The sequence below is a fragment of the Lactuca sativa genome, chromosome 7 (genome assembly GCF_002870075.4).
Source record: "Lactuca sativa cultivar Salinas chromosome 7, Lsat_Salinas_v11, whole genome shotgun sequence".
Lineage (NCBI taxonomy): Eukaryota > Viridiplantae > Streptophyta > Magnoliopsida > Asterales > Asteraceae > Lactuca > Lactuca sativa.
Window position 1 is genome coordinate 119,460,428 of NC_056629.2, and position 14,901 is coordinate 119,475,328.

Below are 14,901 nucleotides of genomic sequence, written 5' to 3' on the forward strand. Positions count from 1 at the left end.
CTGTAGGGAGAGCGGGCATTGTGTGTATAGATCTATATGGGGATGACACTCCCACAGCCTGACTGCTAGCTACAGTCCACGACCTACCAAGCCAAGGGGTGACAAATGTCATAGTTATTCCGACGCTTGCAGGGCGTCATGTACTCTAGTGTCAATCAGTATGGTTACGAGTATGTCCATGTTTACCTTATAATTCTTGGCCTTAAGGTAACGAGAATCTAACACTGTATTCTTGAAACAACCCACTTAGGACTTTCCCTTTGTTTTAGACCTTGCTAGCTGTATCTTTCATTTGATACTGTCTGGGGTCTGTGTTTCTCTGTTTTAGACCTTGCTAGCTGTATCTTTCATTTGATACTGTCTGGGGTCTATGTTTCTTTGTTTTAGACCTTGCTAGCCGTATCGTACATTTGATACCGTCTGGGGTCTATGTTTCCTTTTGTTAGACTGAGCCAGGTGTACCATTCATTCGATACTCTCCTGGAGTCTATAATCTCTTTTGCCTTAGTCAGCAGTATTTCTGCTAAGGCATATGTTATTTTCCCCTAGTATTCTACTAGTGACATTCTCCTACTCTCTTTAAAGTCAAATACCGTATTTTGTGTCACACCCCAAAACCGAAACGGCAGAAACGTTCTGGGGTGGATGACGTCATGTCAAGTATCAAAACACATGCATTATAGTAATCAACGTACAACAAAACATTACATTAATAGTAATAGTTTTACATAGTTTACATAACATTACAACAAAGTAATACAGGTAATAATATAAGTACAGTTTGGTACTAAGCTATCTTCAACAACAGCTCCGGGAATGTACCTGTCTAGTACTGACCTGAAAATACAAGTTATTTGAAAAGCGAGTATCAGCATTTTTACAAATGCAGGTGAGTTCATAAGTATTAAGTGTCATTTTATCCAAATCACCTTAATAAAAGTGGTAGTTTTAGGGTATCCATTTCATTAGTGTCTTTTCCAGAAAATCCTATATTTTCTTTAATAAAAGCAGTTTTCTACCAAGACTGGACGGAGTTATGTGGTAAAAAGGTAGTTTTCCCTTAATCGCTATCATTATCAAAATACAAAATTTGATTATTAAAGAAAGCAAGAGGAATCAGGGAAATAAGATATGCCTCAGCAGTGAAGATTGCTGACTAAGGCAAACGAGTCATAGACTCCAGGAGAGTATCGAACAAACGACACGCCTGGCTCAGTCTAACAAAGAAAGACACAGACCCCAGACGGTTCCAAATGAAAGCTACAACTGGCAAGGTCGAAACAGAGAATACAGACCGCAGACAATATCAAATGAAAGATACAGCTAGCAAGGTCTAAAACAGAGAATACAGACCACAGACAGTATCGAATGAAAGATACACCTAGCAATGTCTAAAACAGAGAATACAGACCGCAGACAGTATCAAATGAAAGATACAGCTAGCAAGGTCTAAAACAGAGAATACAGACCGCAGACAGTATCAAATGAAAGATACGGCTAGCAAGGTCTAAAAACAGTGTGACTCTGAGAATGGGTTTCCCAACGTACAGTGTAAATTGCTGGTAAAATACCGTTATCTTAAGGCCATGAATTATAAGGTAACCTGGGATACTCGTAACCATACTAACCGACACTAGAGTACCGAACGCCCTACAAGCGTCTATAAAATATGACATTTGTCACCCCTTGGCTTGGTGGGCCGTGGACTGTAGCTAGCAGTCAGGGTGTGGGGGTGTCAATCGCATATAGATCTATACACACAATGTCCGCTCTCCCTACAGGAGACTCTGGTTACCAACTAGACGAAGGAGAAGGCCGTGTCCTGAAGATGCATCCCAATTTGTGGGTAGTGGGTTTCATATGTAAGTGCTGAACTAGAGGTAGAGACTCATAACTGGACTGATTAGAGTAAACCTATATGTCTATGCTCATATACATAACATATAACTAATGAATCAAACGACCTTCGGACGGCCATCCGATCCCACAAGACCACATCTCAACGAAGAAAAGGAAATAGGGCGGACAAGCCTTCCTAAGTCCTCCAATCATTGTTTATATGCACCTATACGAGCACGGACATACATCTAACTGCGATTGAGTGTGTAACAAGTGGAAAAGTATCGTGATGTATAACCGAACCGTGGTGTGTAAACGTACAATGTGGAATAACCGAATTATGGTGTGTAGACGTACAGTGTGGAATAATCGAATCGTGATGTATAACGTACAGTGTGGAATAATCGAATCGTGATGTATAACGTACAGTGTGGAATAATCGAATCGTGATGTATAACGTACAGTGTGGAATACTGAATCGTGATGTATAAACATACAGTGTGGAATAATTGAATCATGATGTATAAACGTACAGTGTGGAATAAGAGCGTCTAACAGGTATAAGCGACTACAAGTATAAGCGAGATAGAGACAATAATAAGTATAAACGCATCACGAAGTGAAAGCGTTATCAAGTAGGAGTTTAACTAAGAAAGAGTATCAAAATATGGAAGAAAACCTTTATTCTTGAGAAAATCCCAACTTGGTGTCCTTTGGTAAAATAAGTTTGAAAAACTTTAGAAATTCTTTAGAAACTTTTCATAAACTAGTTTAAATTGTCTTTTGATAAAACAGTATAAGTAAGAGTTTGAACAAATGAAAACCTTTTAGAAAGCCATTTATAGTATCCTACTTGGTAAAACAGTTTACAGTGTGGTAAATCTTTGTGCATGCGGGTTATCAATCACATGTGATTGATATGATAATTGGCATGTTTTACTTGTATCCCCCCTATAAAACATGTAAAAACATTTAAAAGGTTCATTCAGGGGTATGAACTCACCTGGTGTAAGTGGATCCGACGAAGGTGCCGGTTGGGTGCTCGATGTCAAGTAAAGACTTGGACACACTTAGTGACCTATTTAAAATATGATAACATATGTTCACATATAATTAGTACATTTAATACTAATCAAACAAGTATACGCACCCTAAAGAGCGGAAAACACTTTGGTTAAGTGTTTGGGGTGTCCCGGGTAACATTTAAGGGTGTGAATGGCTTAGGAATGGAGTTTACTCTCCAAGAGTAAATTCACCTTATGGTGTTTACGGCCCAGGGACAACTCCTCATGAGTTTACGGTCATAAACTCATGGTGAGGGGTTTCTAGTGTGTTTAAAGACCTTAACTTCTTCATGGAATTTTGCTAGGTCCAAAGTAAATTGTATGAAGAGATTTAAAGCTTCTAAAGGGACCATATGGGAGTTTACGGCCCATGAACCACCCCTATCGGAGTTCACGGCCGTGAACTCCTACCCTCTTGGTTTCATGGAAGTTTAAGGCCCTTATTTCTATCTTAGTAATTATTCAAGGCTATAGGGGTGTTTGGGGTTCCAAGACTGCACTCCTTTGGAGTTTATGGTCCAAATGACCATCCCTTGGGAGTTTACGGCCGTAAGCTCTTGGGTTGGCCGTGAACTCTCATATACCCCCTTAAACTTTGATTTTAAGCCCTTGATTCAACCCTAGCATTTTCTAGTGAAGGTATAAGGCCAATTAGGGGGTTTAAACTCTCATTTGGTGAGGTTTGGGGGTGTTTACGGCCTAAGCATGTGCTTGGGCCGTAAACTCCTCTTTACCCGTCAATTATTAGTGTTTAATTGTTCTAAACCCGAAATAGCATGTCCCTAATTTATGTCTTAAGCCTAAGGGTGGTTTGGGAGTGTTTTTGGGGCATTTTTGCAAGGGTTTGAGGTGTTTACGGCCTAAGCATGTGCTTGGGTCGTAAACTCTCTTTTATGCCCTAAAACTGATTGTTTTATGCTTCAAACACTCCTAGGCTAAATCCTTAATTGGTTCCTAGGATGAAAGGGACAAATTTGGGTCATTTTGGCCTCATTTAAGGGGTTTACAGCCTAAGGAGGCTCTTAGGCCGTAAACTCCATTCTAACAGCTTCTAAGGTTGATTTTTGAGTTATAATCACGAGTTATGATGTTTAGATTAGGTTAGGGTAAAGAGACTTACGTTTTAGAGTCGTTTGGTTGCGGATTTGAGTCGAAAACAGGTTTTATGAGAGAGAGTATAGAGAGAGAGTCATATGGGAGAGGGAAAAGAGTGGAATGAAGTCCACTCCCCCTTATATAGGGGCTCGAGTTGGGGCTCAGTGGAATTCTACCCGATACTGCCGTTATACGGGGCTTTTGGTCGCACCCGATTTAGTGGTCGTAATAATATAAACTAACTTTTTCCAATTAAATGGAAATGTAAAGTAAGTGTCTTTATTTATTTCATTACGACTTTAACGACACATTATATAAATAAATAAAACATTTATTTATTTGGTGACCTCCAATTAACGTAACTTTTATATACTGGAATATTCCGTTAACGATAACGGGGTAATGTAACGAAATAAACTTGGGTTGTCACATCATCCCCCCCCCCCCCCCCCCCCCCCGTTAGAGGGAATTTCATCCCGAAATTCAGGTCTAGGCAAGGGAATAGGTATGAATGGCCAAGTAAAGGTAAGAGGGTACTTCCTATTCTGTTCATCCTCGCATTCCCAAGTGAACTCTGGTCTGTGTTTGTCATTCTATCAAACCTTCACGCACGGGATACAGATTCCGTCTCGTGTAGCTAGTGGGTTCCGACTGGTGTATCTACGAGGTTAGGGTTCTCAATAGTTCCTTATCAAGATGAGTGGGATACGAAGAGTGACGTCGGGCAACACTTATCATGTCTAAGGAGTGGATCGATCTGGTGTGAAACTTAAGGGATATCCGGAAGTAGTAGTGGTTTGACGAAGGTTGGACCAAACCTCCATGAGGATTCTCAGATGGTCCTAAGCTCTCGGAAGGGGAGAGCTTTTCAGTACTTACAACATAGTGTACTTCTACGGCAAGATTGCCACTGGCGTGATTGCCATTCCGAAGTTCCTAACGTTCTCTCTCATACTGGTAGTGTAGTCCTTCACATTGGTTCTTAGGAAGCTCAAGTTGTCCTTGGTTTCGCGTTTTCCTGTCAATTGGTTTTTAGAGTCTTTCTAGGTCATCAGATGGGTTGCGTGGCTACGGTTTTCTGTTTGCTGTAGAGTGTCTATCTCAAGCTCGTGCAAAATGAATCTGCACTTCTGATGCTTGAGGTATTTCTAACGGAAACCCTCGGGGTCAGGGAGATAGGGTTTCACCAGACGAGTGTTGGACTACCTCGGGAGGTGGTTCTACTATTTCTGTGTGAGATAGTATTCGTGGAACACCTAATAGTCCAATAAATCTCTAAGACTACGGTTTATTCTAGTGCGGAAAGCGCATGCTCCTGCATAACCCCTCGACTAACACTAGGGCTGGTGTTAAGTCTATAATCTCTTCGGGATCTAGGTCATGAGGCTTAATGCAACTACTTTCGCACTTTGATCAAGTATTCTAGGCTGTGGAGGTTATCCTGTGGTTCTCGGTATTCTAGTGTTCACTTCGGAGAATGTAGTCTATCGTCTACAAGGCGACGGTGACTTCCTCCATGCGAGAGGGCGGAGGATCCTAGGCACTATTTGTCTGTAACGGGGTGGACGAAGTGCCTGAGTAGTGCGAACATCTTCAGCAACTACTCTTTCGAAGGTTCTGAGTTTTCTCGGTCTAGGTCAGATCTGGTGAGTATAGGTTCCCATCACTCGGAACTTTAGTTTTCTCATCCACTCTTCTCAGAGTTTAATTTATTGCAGCTCTCGGATTTCCGGGATATTCGCTGCGATGCTTAATTCGGGGGATTAAGCGTGAATGGATGGTCGTAGTCAATGTCCTTGACTCTTACGACTCAGATTTCTTTACCAACCGAGGGTGTTAGCTACTATGTTGGCTCAAGCGGAATGACAACAACTTCGGATTTATAGTCATTATAGTAGCTCAATATGTAGGGGTTCTCTTGACTCTAGCTCCCGTTCCATGGGATAGGATGAACGGTCTTTCTAGGGAATCTACTAGGTATGCTTCAGGTGGTTATCATCTTCTGGAATGCATGCAGTGCCTTTCGCTTTGGTTTCTATCTGTCTAAGGAGGGTTGGTTAACAGTGCGCAGTACCCTTCTCTTGGGTACTTCGGAAGGTTTGAGGTAAGAGGGACAACTGACGGATCGTATTAGGTTTGATTATTCGTATTATGTTTTAGGTTCGGAAGAACCTTTATTTGCTGACATGGCTACGAAGAAAGTTCTTTTTACACAGCACTAGGGATGTACACATGGTTGCACTACGTCGAACCATGATCGATAGAGTCGTCGAAGTTGGCATACCTTGACAAGATATGAAATGAAGATCGATAGAGTCATGCGCCGATCAGACACACAAGTTCAAGGCGTCTAGGGTTTTGTCCTGTGTATCGCTGCCGCGGATACTTGGACCGATAGAGTCGACGCGGAACTATAGAGAGTCCTAAGTGTTTCCGAGTAGAGTATCTTTTCATGAATGGATTCTCATGAGGCATTTCTATAATCGCCTAACATATACTAGTCATGTATAATTAGGGTGGGGAGGACTGTTGACTGAGCGACTCCGCCCTAAATCCACAACCAATCGAGGAACAGGAAATGAGGCGGCATCCACTCACTCTAGGTCTATCCATCTTAACTATACATGGCTGTAACGTATATGTTTAGCCATTATAGTTTTACCTAATGAATTTTTAAATTTTATAACAGTGCCGTGACTTTCGCCTTATTGGGGAAGTATTTACATTTGAATTAGCCTTTTAATGTTTTGCGTTAGTTATCCGAGATCGAGAGACGTACCAAAATCTACTAGGTTCCTTGATGCTTCTCCCTAAGCATTAGAGTTAGACTCCTCCTGTGTCTTTGTCTTTCCCTTCGGTTGGGCAGTCCTTCTTGAAGTGTCCCACTTCACCACATAGGTGGCAAACTGTACGGGTCGCCACATCGGTGGTTGATGTAATGAACTCAACCGAGGTTCTGCTGACGCGAGCAGTATGCCCCAACATGTGGCACCTAGCACAATAGAGCTCCCGACAGACACCATGATGATGGTAGCTGCACTTGCTGCAATGGGGAAGGTTTCCTAAGTATGGTCTCCTAGGTGTAGGGATGGGAGGGTTGGTAGGGAATTTGACCATCTCAGCTCGTTGCCCTTCGGAAGGTCCTTGTGCCGAGGTACTTCCCTCCTCGATCTTGATCTTTCTCTTCAGTGGATTTGAGTGGGGTTCTTGCGCGGCTGGGTATGCAGAGGTTGGTTGCTGCTGCCCACTACTAGGATCGGAATTTCCGATAGGGCTCTTACTAACATTGGCGTTGTTAGCATTCAGTTGATCCATGACAACTGCTAAGGCTGCTGAGACTGCAGCTTGGAACGTAGCTTCATCGAATAAAAGAGTAGGTTTCTTGCTTGTGGACTGGTTACGCTTCTTGGGTAGCATGGTTTTTCCTACACGGAAAGGAATACAAGATAATGAGAGACGATGGCTAACCCTGGACATATCTGTCCCGACTGCATTAGGCATAATTTTTTCCCGTGCCTCGGGTACTGGTCGTCTGAGTGTCGACCTACATCCCTATGATGTAGTCCTGGTGTACAAGGTAGGAGTATGAGTATCGAAAAAAGCCATAAGATGCGAGTCGCTCCTACTACGTTACCTTTATACTGGGAAGGTTTCACTCTCCGGCCTGGAGAGATTTGAGAACGGTTCGGAACGAACACCGCGGAAAGAGAGGCATCATGAAAGCTCATGGCTAAACACTCTCAATAGAGGTGCGGGGATCTGCTCTAATCGTGTGACTGGCAACGTGAAATGACGATTTACCTAACACATAGCGTGAGTAGTGTAATCACTAAGTCACTATATTGTATTATTTTACGGGTTTATTAGTGTGACGAACACGAGGAAAAGACAATTCTTGGGTTCCATGAACTGGCTCCCTCTGTCTGCCTCGTATCTTTGGCTGGAATCGGCGTTGGTTTCCTTCGGGTAGTTACCTAGGGTTCTCTTCTCGTATGTACATATTGAATCTCTACTCCACCTTACTCCCGAATCCGACTCCGGGTGTCATCACTTCATGATGGATGATTGGAAATTTTGGAAGTTTAGGCGAATTTCTCACCGATGTCCCTAAAAAGATATAGGCACTTGGTGATTTCAATAGTTCGGACCCAGTTCATTTATTTCCGAACTGGAAATATTCTCAATGAACTTCTTCGGGGTCGGAATCAACTCTTCTGTTAAGCACTGAAGTGGATAGGGTTTTCTAAAGGGTTCGTGCGAGAATGGAAATGTCTAAAGAATCCTAAGAGATTATTAACATTTCACTGGATGATCCATATCGAGTCCTGCTATGATTACACAGGGTATACAAATCATATATAGCTTAGATCCGATAGGCCGTCGAATATGTGATACTACTCTATATCCACATCCCAACGAGGAAAAGGAAGTAGAGCGAAACCACACATTCTTAGCCTATGGGATCCTTATTATATATAACCTTGGGAGTACACCCTCTGTAGTTGTAGGTATATCAATAAGGATCTTTTTAGTTCTTCACACAAGGTTAATTATGGATCCTAAAATACCCCTATGGTATTTTAATTCTTGTTTGATTCTTATCTCCTGATTATGATTCTGGGATTATTTTTAGTCTTTTAGTATTCCAAAATACTCCTATAGTATTTTAAACTTTATGTTTGGCTCTATCAATCCTAATTGGTAAGTTTCAGACCTATTGCAACACCACTATCACTCCCAAGCACACGTTCAACGCATCTCGAATAAATGTAGTGGATCAGATTACATTTATTCCAGCTTACGGTTACATAAGTGCCCAGGTTTGACTGTAGTGCTCAACATCCGAACACTTTTATTATTGTTCTTCTTGTGATACTTTTGTTCGAGTGATTAGGTTCTGGATGTTCTTATACTTTGGTAAAATATGGTTATATTTTAAAGTATAATTCTTGGTCAGAGTGTTTTATCCCTTTGTATTTATAGGCTGTATATCTTTTATGAATTGATATACTTAGCTCACTATAAACAATGCTCTGATACCAATCTGTCACACCCCAAAACCGGAACGGCGGAAACGTTCTGGGGTGGATGACGTCATGTCAAGTATCACAACATATGCATTATAGTAATCAAAGTACAACAAAACATTGCATTAATAGTAATAGTTTTACATAGTTTACATAACATTACAACAAAGTAATACAGGTAATAATATAAGTACAGTTTGGTACTAAGCTATCTTCAACAACAGCTCCGGGAATGTACCTGTCTAATGCTGACCAGAGAATACAAGTTATTTGAAAAGCGAGTATAAGCATTTTTACAAATGCTAGTGAGCTCATAAGTATTAAGCGTCATTTTATCCAAATAACCTTAATAAAAGTGGTAGTTTTAGGGTATCCATTTCATTAGTGTCTTTTCCAGAAAATCCTATATTTTCTTTAATAAAAGCAGTCTTCTACCAAGACTGGACGGAGTTATGTGGTAAAAAGGTAGTTTTCCCTTAATCGCTATCATTATCAAAATACAGAATTTGATTATTAAAGAAAGCAAGAGGAATCAGGGAAATAAGATATGCCTCAACAGTGAAGACTGCTGACTAAGGCAAAGGAGTCATAGACTCTAGGAGAGTATCGAACAAACGACACGCCTGGCTCAGTCTAACAAAGAAAGACACAGACCCTAGACGGTGCCAAATGAAAGCTACAACTGGCAAGGTCGAAATAGAGAATACAGACCGCAGACAGTATCAAATGAAAGATACAGCTAGCAAGGTCTAAAACAGAGAATACAGACCGCAGACAATATCAAACGAAAGATACAGCTAACAAGGTCTAAAATAGAGAATACAGACCGCAGACAATATCAAATGAAAGATACAGCTAGCAAGGTCTAAAACAGAGAATACAGACTGCAGACAGTATCAAATGAAAGATATGGCTAGCAAGGTCTAAAAATAGTGTGACTCTGAGAATGGGTTTCCCAGCATACAGTGTAAATTGCTGGTAAAATACCGTTACCTTAAGGCCATGAATTATAAGGTAACCTGGGATACTCGTAACCATACTAACCGACACTAGAGGACCGGACGCCCTACAAGCATCTATAAAATATGACATTTGTTACCCCTTGGCTTGGTGGGCCGTGGATTGTAGCTAGCAGTCAAGGTGCGGGGGTGTCAATCCCGTATAGATCTATACACACAATGTCCGCTCTCCCTACAAGAGACTCTGGTTACCAACTAGACGATGGAGAAGGTCGTGTCCCGAAGATGCATCCCAATTAGTGGGTAGTGGGTTTCATATGTAAGTGCTGAACTAGAGGTAGAGACTCATAACTGGACTGATTAGAGTAAACCTATATGTCTATGATCATATACATGACATATAACTAATGAATCAAACGACCTTCGGACGACCATCCGATCCCACCAGACCACATCTCAACGAAGAAAAGGAAATAGGGCGGACAAGCCTTCCTAAGTCCTCCAGTCATTGTTTATATGCACCTATATGAGCACGGACATACATCTAACTACGATTGAGTGTGTAACAAGTGGAAAAGTATCGTGATGTATAACTGAACCGTGGTGTGTAAACGTACAGTGTGGAATAACCGAATCGTGGTGTGTAGACGTACAATGTGGAATAATCGAATCGTGATGTATAACGTACAGTGTGGAATAATCGAATCGTGATGTATAACGTACAGTGTGGAATACTGAATCGTAATGTATAAACGTACAGTGTGGAATAATTGAATCATGATGTATAAACGTACAGTGTGGAATAAGAGCGTCTAACAGGTATAAGCGACTACAAGTATAAGCGAGATAGAGACAATAATAAGTATAAATGCATCACGAAGTGAAAGCGTTATCAAGTAGGAGTTTAACTAAGAAAGAGTATCAAAATATGGAAGAAAACCTTTATTCTCGAGAAAATCCCAACTTGGTGTCCTTTGGTAAAATAACTTTGAAAACCTTTAGAAAGTCTTTAGAAACTTTTCATAAACTAGTTTAAATTGTCTTTTGATAAAACATTATAAGTAAGAGTTTGAACAAGTGAAAACCTTTTAGAAAGCCATTTATAGTATCCTACTTGGTAAAACAGTTTACAGTGTGGTAAATCTTTGTGCATGCGGGTTATCAATCACATGTGATTGATATGATAACTGACATGTTTAACTTGTATCCCCTTGATAAAACATGTAAAAACATTTAAAAGGTTCATTCAGGGTTATGAACTCACCTGGTGTAAGTGGATCCGACGAAGGTGCCGGTTGGGTGCTCGGTGTCAAGTAAAGACTTGGGCACACTTAGTGACCTATTTAACATATGATAACATATGTTCACATATAATTAGTACATTTAATACTAATCAAACAAGTATACGCACCCTAAAGAGCGGAAAACACTTTGGTTAAGTGTTTGGGGTGTCCCGGGTAACATTTAAGGGTGTGAATGGCTTAGGAATGGAGTTTACTCTCCAAAAGTAAACTTACCTTATGGTGTTTACGGCCCAGGGACAACTCCTCATGAGTTTACGGTCGTAAACTCATGGTGAGGGGTTTCTAGTGTGTTTAAAGACCTTAACTTCTTCATGGAATTTTGCTAGGTCCAAAAGTAAATTGTTTGAAGAGATTTAAAGCTTCTAAAGGGACCATATGGGAGTTTACAGCCCATGAACCACCCCTATCGGAGTTCACGGCCGTGAACTCCTACCCTCTTGGTTTCATGGAAGTTTAAGGCCCTTATTTCTATCCTAGTAATTATTCAAGGCTATAGGGGTGTTTGGGGTTCCAAGACTGCACTCCTTTGGAGTTTATGGTCCAAATGACCATCCCTTGGGAGTTTACGGCCGTAAGCTCTTGGGTTGGCCGTGAACTCTCATATACCCCCTTAAACTTTGATTTTAAGCCCTTGATTCAACCCTAGCATTTTCTAGTGAAGGTATAAGGCCAATTAGGGGGTTTAAACTCTCATTTGGTGAGGTTTGGGGGTGTTTACCGCCTAAGCATGTGCTTGGGTCGTAAACTCCTTTTTACCCCTCAATTCTTAGTGTTTAATTTTTCTAAACCCGAAATAGCATGTCCCTAATTTATGTCTTAAGCCTAAGGGTGGTTTGGGAGTGTTTTTGGGGCATTTTTGCAAGGGTTTGAGGTGTTTACGGCCTAAGCATGTGCTTGGGTCGTAAACTCTCTTTTATGCCCTAAAACTGATTGTTTTATGCTTCAAACACTCCTAGGCTAAATCCTTAATTGGTTCCTAGGATGAAAGGGACAAATTTGGGTCATTTTGGCCTCATTTAAGGGGTTTACAGCCTAAGGAGGCTCTTAGGCCGTAAACTCCATTCTAACAGCTTCTAAGGTTGATTTTTGAGTTATAATCACGAGTTATGATGTTTAGATTAGGTTAGGGTAAAGAGACTTACGTTTTGGAGTCGTTTGGTTGCGGATTTGAGTCGAAAACAGGTTTTATGAGAGAGAGTATAGAGAGAGAGTCATATGGGAGAGGGAAAAGAGTGGAATGAAGTCCACTCCCACTTATATAGGGGCTCGAGTTGGGGCTCAGTGGAATTCTACCCGAGTTGGGGCTCAGTGGAATGAAGTCCACTCCCACTAATGCGATCCGTCAGTCGTCCCTCTTATCTCAAACCTTCCTAAGTACCCATGAGAAGGCTACCGCGCGCTGTTAACCAACCCTTTCTTAGATAGATAGAAACCGAAGCGAAAGACACTGCAGATATTCCAAAAGACGATAACCACCCGAAGCATACTCTGTAGGTCCCCCAGAAAGACCCTTCACACCTCACATTTAGGTTCGTGAAATCTAGAGGATAGAACTCATGGGACTGACTACTATAACTGAGTATATGCATAAGGGTGGTATATAATTGAGATCAAAAAGATTTAAGATGTGTGCTTCCTCCCTACTCCCTATTCCTCGTTGGGTTGTGGGTCTGGGGTGGAGTCGCACAACTAAACATCCTGCCGACCTCAATTATATACGGCTTGCATACACCAAGTATTAGTGGTTAAGCCGAGTATGAGCTCTACCCCGAACCTCGTAGTAAAACCCTTCATCCTATCCCATGGAATGGGAGCTAGAGTTAAGAGAACCCCTGTGGGTTGAGCTACTATAATGACCACAAATCTGAAATTTGTTGTCATCCCGGTTAAGCCAACATAGTAGCTAACACCCTCAGTTGGTAAAGAAATCTGAGTCGTAAGAGTCAAGGACATTGACTACGACCATCCACTCACGCTTAATTCCCAGAATTAAGCATCTCAGTGGATATCCCGGAAATCCAGAAGCTGCGATACGTTAAACCTTGAGAAGAGTGGATGAAGAGATTAGACGTTCCCAGTGACGAAACCCTATACCTCTAAGACTTAACCTAAATCAAGAGTAGTTGCAGAAGATGCTCGCACTACTCAGGCACTTCGTCCTCCTTGTTATTGACAAATAGTGCCTAGGACACTCCGCCCCCTTATGTGGAGGAAGTCACCGTCGCCCTATAGACGATAGACTGCATTCTCCAAAGTGAGCACTAGAATACCAAGAACCACAGGATAACCTCCGCAGCCAAGAATACGTGAATAAAGTGCGAAAGTAGGCTATGTTAAGCCTTATAACCCAGATCCCGAAGAGATTATAGACATGACACCAGTCTAGGTGTTAGTCGATGGGTTATACAAGAGCACACACTTTCTGCAACTGGAACAAACCGTCACCTTAGAGAATAGGGCATGTCTTAGAGATTCACTGGACTAATAGGTGTTCCAAGGATACTATCGCGTGCAGAAATAGTAGAACCACCTCCCGAGATAGTCCAACGCTTCAGAAAATCTCTAAGGATTGAGTTAGCCCTGAGCAGAGCCTGCTATTCATCAAACAGCAAGGCAAGTAAGAGCATGATCCTTTCCCGTTAGGAATCATATTGTGAAAGCGCTAACTAGATGATAATGTAAAGTTTAAAAACTTTCTATGCACTCGTCTGGTGAAACCCTATCTCCCCGACCCTGAGAGTTTCCGTTAGAAACATCTCAAGAATCAGAAGTGCAGGTTCATTTTGCACAAGATTCAGATAGCCACCCTGCAGCAAACAAATACCCGTAGACATGCAATCCATCCGATGATCTAGAAAACCTCTGAAAGCCAATTGACAGGAAACATGAATCCAAGGACAACCCGAGCTTTCTAAGAACCAACCTGAAGGACTACACTCCCAGTAGGAAAGAACGTTTGGAACTTCAGGATGGCGATCACTCCAGTGATGATCTCGCCATACAAGTACACTATGTTCTAAGTACCGAAAAGCCCTACCCTCCCGAGAGCTTAGGACCATCCGAGATTCTTCGCAAAAATTGGTCCAACCTTCGTCAGACCACTACTACTTTCGGAAACTCCATAAGTTTCACCCCGAATCGATCTGCTTCTTGGAATTGAAAAGTGATTGTCGACGCCACTCTTGGTATCCCACTCATCTTGATAGAAACCATTGAGAACCCTAACTTCGTAGATGAACCTGTAGGAAATCGCTAACTACACGAGACGGAATCCGCATCCCGTAAGTGAAGGTTTGTTGGAATGACAAGCACATGCCAGAGTTCGCTTGGGAGTGCGAGGACAAACCGAATAGGAAGTACCCTCATAACTCTAACCGATTGTTTATGATTACTTCCTTGCCTAAACCTGAATTTCGGGACGAAATTCCCTCTAACAGGGGGATGATGTGACAACCCGAAATTTTTTCCGTCATTTTTAACCCCTCCTTCCGTTAATAAGCCTCGCTTTATTAAACTGTTCGTTAACCTTTTGGACTGGTTAATTAATTTGAGACTTTTTAAATGACTTAGTAAGGGTTGAAACAAATTAGAAACACCCTCATTAATGCCTTGA